The 7,746-nt window shown below is 43.9% G+C and overlaps 1 protein-coding gene across 2 annotated transcripts in view; it reads right to left on the bottom strand.

Moving 5' to 3' along the window:
• The window catches only part of JCAD (junctional cadherin 5 associated), a 104,021-nt gene that overhangs the window by 53,719 nt on the left and 42,556 nt on the right, over positions 1 to 7,746 (bottom strand). The window contains exon 2 of one of the 2 annotated variants that reach the window (XM_023218102.2): positions 3,757 to 3,878. The exons of the other annotated variant lie outside the window; for it this stretch is intronic. The gene's annotated coding sequence lies outside the window, so the exon portion shown is untranslated. The remainder of the gene's footprint in view (positions 1 to 3,756; positions 3,879 to 7,746) is intronic. 2 annotated transcript variants of the gene reach the window in all.

The raw sequence follows: 7,746 nt of genomic DNA, 5'->3' as shown, positions 1-7,746 counted from the left end.
CCGGGAGGCGGAGCTTGCAGTGAGCTGAGATCCGGCTCCCGGGTTTAGGCCATTCTCCTGCCTCAGCCTCCCGAGTAGCTGGGACTACAGGTGCCCGCCACCTCGCCCAGCTAGTTTTTTGTATTTTTTAGTACAGACGGGGTTTCACCGGGTTAGCCAGGATGGTCTCGATCTCCTGACCTGGTGATCCGCCCGTCTCGGCCTCCCAAAGTGCTGGGATTACAGGCTTGAGCCACCGCGCCCAGCGAGAAAAATCATTTCTAATTGATTACTCTCCTCATGTCAGCTTGTTCTCACATAAAGCCACATAATAATGGAAAACAACTTCTCTGTCATGCTCACCGTAGCAAAGAGCTGCTATTTGCTAGTGGTAGACAGACATTCCAACCTTCCCCCTGCCTGCAGTTTATAAAATTTTTTGCCAAATTCATAAGGAAACCCCTCGATTGGGCCTTGACTCATGTCCGTCCATGTACAAAAGGGTAGCACTTATTAGCAGGGTTGTATGGTTTTGAAGCACAATCATGCATCACTTAATGATGAGAATACGTTCTGAGAATTGTGTTGTTCGGTGATTTCATTGTGCCCTCCAAGGAATGGCAATGGCTGTCAGGGATCCCGCTGGTACCGGGGGGATGCCAATGTGACTTCAAGCAGACAGGGGTGTGGCCAGCACCGGAGTGGTCCAGACGTGGGCACCCCCTGGGCTGCCATTCCCACCATTCCACACCAGCTAATCAAGAATGAATCAAAATTAACCCAAGCATTTTTTAACCCCATATGACTTTTTGTTTTTAAAATGGGAAATAGGCCGAGCTCCGTGGCTCACACCTGTAATCGCAGCACTTTGAGAGACCGAGGCAGGCAGATCACTTGTGGTCAGGAGTCCGAGACCAGCCTGGCCAACATGGTGAAATCCCTTCTCTACTAAAAAATACATGCTTGTAGTCCCAGCTACTCAGGAGGTTGAGGCACAAGAACTACTTGAACCCAGGGGGCAGAGGTTGCAGTGAGCCAAGACGGCATCACTGCACTCCAGCCTGGGCAACGGAGTGAGACCCTGTTTCCAAAAAACTAAAAAATAAAAATAGCCAGGTATAGTGGTACACGCTTATGGTTCCAGTTACTCAGGAGGCTGAGGTGGGAGGATTGCTTAGGCCTAAGAGTTCAAGGCTGCAGTGAGGCATGATCATGCCACTGCACTCCAACCTGGGCAAAACAGCAAGACTCTGTCTCAAAAAAAAAAAAAAAAAAAGAACTATGCAAATAACTATGAACTACATTAATTGTGAAAAGAATGCTTCCATTTGGGGAGAGAATGGTGTATCATGCTTTTATTAAGTCAGGGATGTCTAGCAATACAAAAATGACATCAAGGTGGGAGGAAGAGATGAGAACTACTTTTTTTTTTTTTTTTTTTTTTTGAAACAAGGTCTTGCTCTGTTGCCCAGGCTGGAGTGCAGTGGCACAATCTTGGCTCACTGCAACCTCCACTTCCCAGGATCATGCGATCCTCCTGCCTCAGCCTCCCTAGTAGGTGGGTTTAGAGGCGTGTGCCACCACACCCAGCTAATTTTTTGTATTTTTAGTAGAGATAGGGCTTCACCATATTGGCCAGGCTGGTCTCGAACTCCTGACCTCAGGTGATCCTCCCACTTTGGCTTCCCAAAGTGCTGGGATTACAGACCTGAGCCACCGCGACTGACTGAGAACTACCTTTGTTTTAACGTTTCTTATGTACCAGGTACTGCGCTAGGCCTTGACTTACAACCTTCCATGTACAAAAGGGTAGCACTTATTAGCAGGGTTGTATGGTTTTGAAGTACAGTCATGCACACTTAACGATGAGAACACATTCTGAGAATTGTGGTGGTAGGTGATTTTATTGTTGTGCAAACATCCTAGAGTGCACTTACACAAACCTAGGTGGTGTAGCCTACTACATACCTAGGCTACATGCTATAGCCTATTGCTCCTAGGCTGCAAACCATGCAGCAAGTGACTCTACTCAATACTGCAGGCAATTGTAACACAGTGTTATTTGTGTACCTGAACATAGAGAATGTACAGTAAAAATACAATATTATAATCTTATGAGACCACCACCGTAGATGTGGTCCATGGTTGGCTGAAGTATTATGCAGTGCATGATGGTGGTTCTTCTAGTTAAGTGTAAAAGAGGATGTACGGCTGGGCATGATGGCTCAGGCCTGTAATCCTAGCACTTTGGGAGGCCGAGGCAGGTGGATCACTTGAGGTCAGGAGTTCGAGACCAGCCTGGCCAACATGGCAAAACCCCATCTCTACTAAAAATACAAAACATTAGCTGGGCATGGTGGCGGGTGTCTATAATCCCAGCTACTTGGGAGACTGAGGCAGGAGAATCTCTTGAAACCAGGAAGCGGAGGTTGCAGTGAGCCAAGACTGTGCCACTTCACTCCAGCCTGGGTGAAAGAGCAAAACTCTGTCTCGAAAAAAGAAAGAATGTAAATCTCCCATGAAAGAAAACTTTCCATTTCATTAGTCACCTGCCTCCCTCAAACTCCCATCACACATTGAAGCTGCTGGTGCAGTACTGCATTTATCAGGCTGTATCTTGGATTTGCTTACATGATACTCGGTTCAGCTACTGGATTCCGAATACCTGTTAGAAGACACTGTTCATCCCTGCCCTAACTGTGTTTTCTTAGTTTAGACTTAGTTTGTTTATTTGGCCTTCATTAATCACAGGACCAAACTAACAGCCAAGGTTACTCACACCTCCCCTGTGATCCAGAGCCTGCTCTCTCAACCACCTCCTTATCTGACTCTTCAACGCAAGCCAATATTTTCCCAGCCCTGAATCAACCCAGGGCCAGGTCCCAGACAACTAGGGATAACTGTGTCCCAAAGCCACTGGAATTATTCCAACTGGCCATTTCTAGGCTCTTTCCCTTGTCTCTCCTTGCCTTTCCTGTGAAAATCCCAGTAATGGCTGTGGCCAAGGCCTTCTCACTCCTTTCTGCCTCCTGACCAGTACTGGTGCTTATCCTAGGCTTTGCATGGCCTGAGATGCCTCTTGTTTATAGGTCAACTGTGAGTAACTTTAATCTTTGCTTTCAATAACATTGGCCTCTCAGATATCACTTAGTCACCTTTATAAACTATGACCCAGGCACAAATCAACTTCTCCATTGACCACAGCCTAGCACCATACCTTTGGACAGGTAGATGAAACATGTCTGTTGAATAGAATTTTTGAATACCTCTGAAGTGGAAATGGTCCCTTCAGCTCACATTGTGGAAATCCTGACTGGGGACTCTTCACCATAGGAGTGGGGGCCAAAGCATTAACTGAGAACTGGGGGTGACCAAAGGAATGAGGCAAAATGACCAGAACAGCCAGGCGCAGTGGCTCATACGTGTAATCCCAACACTTTGGGAGGATGAAGCAGGAGGATTTCTTGAGCCCAGGAGTTCGAGACCAGTCTGGGCAACATAGCAAAACCCCCATCTCTACAGAAAATTTACAAAAAAAAAAAAAAAATATTAACCACTGCTAATTCTGAGGCAGGAGAATGGCTTCAACCCGGGAGTCAGAGGTTGCTATGAGCCGAGATCATACCACTGCACTCCAGCCTGGGCAACAGAGCGAGACTCCATCTCAAATAAACAACAACTAGAAAACCCCCCAAAAAACACTGTATTAATTCTTTAATATATAAAATCCACCACAACCCCATATTTAGATGTGCCTATAGGCGTGGTGGCAGGCACCTGTAGTCTCAGCTACTCAAGAGGCCAAGGAAGGAGGATCGCTTGAGCCTGGGACGTCAAGGTTACAGTGAGCTGTGATTGCACCAATGCACTCCAACCTGGGCAACAGAGTGAGACCCTGTCTGAAGAAAAAGAAAATGGCCAGAAAATGTTAGAAAATGTCTAGGCTCTCTTGAATTCTTTGTCAATTTGTTTTAAATCTGTTGGGAGTTTTATTTTTGCTTTTTCTGTGTTCTAACTTAAACCCAGCTAACCATCCCAAAACTCATTGGTTAGCCTCTTATGGACCTGAATGACATATATATCAAGCAGATGGCATGCTATTTGTGTGTTTTGTTTAATCCCACAAAAATCAAAACTTCTAAAGCAAATCAATCAAACCGTGCAAATAAGAGCGACTACAGAGGATAATTAGTGGTTTGTAGGAAGGCCACCCGTAAACATGAAATATAAGTCCGAGAAAAGAAAATAAATCAAATGAAAGTCAGCTTATCAGCCACAGTTGAAAAATAACTGTGAAAGTCCAAAGCCAGTGTCTTATCTAGCTGGAACAATTGGTCAGTGTCTCTGAGGCCCTGGTAACTGTTGCAATGTTTCCTTTCCCCGACCCCCTCCCTCCCTGCCCTGCTAATTTAATGCATTTTTCCCAGTCGGCGCTGATAAGATCCAGCAGGATGTCCTGTGTCATCTGCACTTGCCATCCCTAGAGGCTCCATCCTTACGTGGGTACCCACAGCAACTTCCTTGTAAAAGAATAAATTGAGCACTACTTTCAAGTCAGCAGGGAACTACGTGCACTTTTTAGTTTTCTCAAATTAGTGGATGTATGAATTATTTGTCCGCATCTTTTTACAGTCTTCCATATAGTTCTGGATGCCTGGAATGTGTATTAGAACTTTTGTTGAAACCACCAAATACCTGTAGGTTGCTATAACTAACTGGTCACAGACGTAGCATTAAATCCACCCCAACTTTTTTCCCTGCAGCTACAGCATATGCTGGAGCCATAGTTTTATACATCTTGGAACAGACGCTATTCAGAAACAAAACCAATACCTTTTTCAAAGCAGTACTACCTTATTTGGGGTCAGGGGCTACCTATTTATTTTCCAGGGGCCTGTTTATCAGTAGGCACTACTAAATATGGGGTTATGGTGGATTTTATATATTAAAGTATTAATACAGTTATTTTTTTTTTTTGAGACGGAGTCTCAAAAAAATCACCCAGGCTGAAGTACAGTGGCATGATCTCAGATCACTGCAACCTCCCCCTCCCAAGTTCACGCAATTATCCTGCCTCAGCCTCCCAAGCAGCTGAGATTACAGGCATGCGCCACCACGTCTGGCTAATTTTTGTGTTTTTAGTAGAGATCAGGTTTCACCATAATTGGCCAGGCTAGTCTTGAACTCCTGGCCTCAAGTGATCCATTTGCCTCGGCCTCCCAAAGTGCTGGAATTACAGGCATGAACCACCACGCCCCGACCTAAAGTATTAATAAAAATGTAGAAGAACATTTCCTAGTTCTTCTAATTCTTTGCTGTGACCTCACATGACAAATTGTCCTAATATTATCATTATTGTTGTTTTTACTTTTCCTGGTTCCCTTCCCAGTGAAGTGTAGTATCAATGAGGCACTAGCACGTGGGAAACCTCTGGAAATGGTGACAGACTGCCGACTGTGAGGACAAAAATCTTCTAATGTTGAAGTCATTGCAGGATGGTAAATCTGATTTCAAGCCACGTGATGTACAATTTTAAGGGCTTAATGACTATGTTTAAGAAAATATACTTAAAAGTTAAGGCCAGGTGCCGTGGCTCACAGCTGTATTCCCAGCACTTTGGGAGGCTGAGGTGGGCAGATCAGCTAAGGTCATGAGTTAGTGACCAGCCTAGACAACATGGTGAAATCTAGTCTCTACTAAAAATACAAAAATTAGTCCAGCTACTCTGGAGGCTGAGGCAGGAGAATTGCTTGAACCTGGGGGGCAGAGGTTGCAGTGAGCCGAGATCGCGCCGCTGAACTCCAGCCTGGGAGACAGAGTGAGGTTCTGTCTCAAAAGTAAGTAAATAAATAAATAAATAAATAAATAAAGCTAAAAGACAAGTTTTTTACGTGTAGATTTGAAACACTAACTACATTGATATGAACACAATAAAAAGGAATTCTGACACTAATACATTATTGCTTTGGGAAAACAAAATATGCTCCTCTTCCTCATAAAGGCGGGTGAACAGAGGTTAATATTATAAGCTCCGTTCATTCAATACTCTGTTCACCTGAGATTATATCCTAACCTCAGGAAATCTTGACGGAACACTTTATGGTATTTCAATAGTTTTAAGTCTAAATGCTTTTTTAGAAAACCTGAAAAGGCACACGCCGTTTGTAATACTATTCTGGAAAGAAGGAAATAAGGAAGGGCAGGGCAGGGCAGGGAAGACGGGAGGAGAGGAGAGGGATGTAAATTAGAGGCATGTAAATTAGAAGCCATCTGAAGCTAAGAAATGAAAGAAAAAGATGAGAGGCCATGAAATTTCTTTAGTTCATAGTTAACACTCTCTGCTCTTCAGTAATTTGTATTTACGTAACATCCCCATTTTCCAGATTACATGATTTATCTTATGTTCTATGCTATATTAGACACTACGTCTACTGTATCTCAATATAAGTCTATGCCTTCCTGCAGCATTTGTATATCCATAAAGATCTCATTCATCACACCAGATTGCAAGTTTTTAATAGAAGACATCTGATGACAATGGTTACTCACAAAATAAACTAAGACTGGAAATGTCATAGTCTGAATCTATGAAATTATAAATCAGTAAATTTATAGATCATTTGAAAAGAAAAAGAAGTACTGGTTGGCTGTTATTATTGATTAGGAAGCTAGAGGTAGGGCCCACAAATCTTAAACAATTTCTGGGTTTTTTTTTGAGACAGAGTCTCACTCTGCCGACCAGGCTGGAGTGCAGTGGCGCGATCTCAGCTCACTGCAACCTTCGCCTCCAAGAGATTCTCCTGCCTCGGCCTCCGAGTAGATGAGATTACAGGTGCCTGCCACCACACCTGGCTAGTTTTTGTATTTTTAGTAGAGACAGGGTTTCACTATATTGACCAGGCTGATTTCGAACTCCTGTGTCCACCTCGGTCTCCTGAAGTGCTGGGATTACAGGCGTGAACCACCGCACCCAGCCACAATTTCTTTGATTCTAATGTGCACCAAAGTTTGAGAGCCATGGGGCATGACCAGTACTAACATTCACTTTACAGGGACAAGTTCTCTTGGGAACACCTGGTCACTCGCCCTGTAGATCTCAAGAACTACAAAGTGATTGATGACCCCATTTGGGGAGCCGAATGTATTCACAGTAAAGTGCTTCCCAATTTCACTGTTTATCAGGAGGTAACATAACCCGGAAGAGGAAGAAGTATGTAGGCTTTGGGGTCAGACAGATTTGGGTTGGATCTCAATGCTGCCATTCATTATGTGTCTTCAAGCAAATGACCTCATGTCTCTGAGTCTCAGTTCCTTACATGATAATGATCCACAGTCTGGTTATGAGAATTAGATATTTGGTGAAACCGTTTAGTACAGAGCCAACATTCTATAAGCATTAGCTGTTCTTATGCTGCCCCCTCCATGAAGTTTGTGTGAGAATTAACGAGAGAAACGCAAAGCACCTGGAACATCATGGCACTCTACAAACGGGAGGTGGCTTCCATTTCTGGGGACTAAATAGAACTAATGAGCAGTTCCCTCATTTACTGAGAACATGGAGGGTTACTATTTCTATATTCATTTACTTTTTGTGGGAAAAATATTACAGAGATGGAAGGTGATTAAGAAATTTTAGAAGGACCATTCCATTTAGCATTTGCAATGGACAGGATAGCAAGACTGTCCCTTCCTTCCTTCCTTCCTTCATTCCTTCCTTCCTTCCTTCCTTCCTTCCTTCCTTCCTTCCTTCCTTCCTTCCTTCCTTCC

This window comes from Piliocolobus tephrosceles, chromosome 9 (assembly GCF_002776525.5).
Source record: "Piliocolobus tephrosceles isolate RC106 chromosome 9, ASM277652v3, whole genome shotgun sequence".
Taxonomy (NCBI): Eukaryota; Metazoa; Chordata; class Mammalia; order Primates; family Cercopithecidae; genus Piliocolobus; species Piliocolobus tephrosceles.
The sequence above is the reverse complement of the archived record's forward strand: the minus strand, read 5'-3'. Positions and strand labels throughout refer to the sequence as shown.